This window comes from Nannospalax galili, unplaced genomic scaffold (assembly GCF_000622305.1).
Source record: "Nannospalax galili isolate Female #2095 unplaced genomic scaffold, S.galili_v1.0 scaffold1383, whole genome shotgun sequence".
Taxonomy (NCBI): domain Eukaryota; kingdom Metazoa; phylum Chordata; class Mammalia; order Rodentia; family Spalacidae; genus Nannospalax; species Nannospalax galili.
This window is the reverse complement of record NW_008350357.1, coordinates 1021745-1023428: the sequence shown is the minus strand read 5'-3', so window position 1 is coordinate 1023428 and position 1684 is coordinate 1021745.

The following is a 1684-nucleotide window of genomic DNA, read 5'->3' as shown; positions in this document are numbered from 1 at the left end:
GGGGGGGCCTCTTTTTATGGTTTTTTGAAAAAAGGGGGGGGGGGGATACCGAAGATACATTTTGGTTGGTTCAAGGAGCCTGAGCGCGCTAACATAATTTTAAACCGATTGGATGTATAAGATGCAGCACTGGAAGTTTCTTATTGGTAGGTGTTGTTCTCAGGGCTGTGGAATGTGCTGACTGTTATCTGTGGGGCCAGGAGTCTCTGTTTTTACCTTATAGGGCAGTTTTCATGCCCGGGCTTGCTTAATCTATAGTTTCCTGGAAGGGGGGTGGGAAATAGCAGGCGGGGGTCAGGGCATGCCAGGGCATGTCTAGGCATGTCTAAAGCAGCAGCCAAGCACTTTACAGAAGCTAAAAAAGCAATTAGTGGGGGTCTGGAGGGATGGGGGGGTAACGGGTGAATGAACAGGGTCTCAGGGTTCTACAGGAGTTTCTGATTGCCAGATGGTCCTTAGAAATGTCTTTATTTTCCTTCCTTCCTTCCTTCCTTCCTCCCTCCCTCCCTCCCTCCTTCCCTCCTTCCCTCTGTCCCTCCCTCTCTTTCTCTTTCTTTCTTTTTCTGTTATTTTTCCTGGTGCTGGAGGTTGGTCTCAGGGCCTACCCCATGCTATGCATCTGCACTGCCACTGACCTAAATCCCCAGTCACAAAGTATTCATATTAAAACTCAGAGTATCTCACCTCAAGTCTTACATATTTAGGCTGGGCATAGTGGCACAGGCCTATAATCTCAACAGCTGGGAAGTGGTGGCAGGAGGACTCCTAGTAAACTGAAGCTTCCAGAAAAAAAGTCACACCTGTGTTGATCCCACAAAGTTGATTGATTTGAAATTCTTGACTGGGGAGAGTTGGAATGTTATAGATCCAGTCAAACTCATCCCAGCCTTTGTTTAGTTCCCTTAATAGCCATTCAGCAGCTACCTTCTGTATCTTATCTAACATCCTTTCAACTATTAGGTACAATCTCTCCAATGCCTTCTCCTACTCAAAAGCTGAGTGTCATCAGCTAGGACCTAAAGGTGGCTTTCCTATGACATGCCTGCATGGTGTTTCCACCAACATATTTAAAAATGCCTTGACTGTGTCTGTAACTTTAAAACTTCATGAAAAGTGTTTCCATGTTGGAACGTGAATCCATGTTCCTAGGCCATGGTTACTTACATTTCACTTGAAAACGAACTATCTCTTATTTCCTGTGAGGTGAGAGCTGTTTTGAGTAGACACTTTATAGCTCTAAAAAGCCCATGGGGGTCATGAAACGTAACTATGGGTGACAGGAGTGTGGTGTGGTTACCTTTTTAAATGCTTGGAAGTGTGCCACCACCTTGTGTGTAGGGTCTCTCGGGTAGCCCAGGCTGGCCTGGAAGTCTGGATCCTCTTGCCTCAGCCTCCCAAGTGGTGGGATTTCAGGCTTGTCCATGAAGCCCTCCCTCTTCATGACCAACTTGTGAGGTTAAATGACATCTACATGTTTTAAAAGGTGCATAACCTCCCAGGACAAATTGGCAAATAGAAGGCATTACAGAGAAGCTGAAAAAGACTTAGCTGGAGTGCCCAGGAGGCCCCACAGGAAAAATGCCAATTTGAAAAGCAAAGGACTGTCCAAGTTGAGTTCCAGGCTCTTCCTGACTGCAAAAATGGGTGGCAGAAAGCCTTCAATTGAAAGAGGCTCAGATAATTT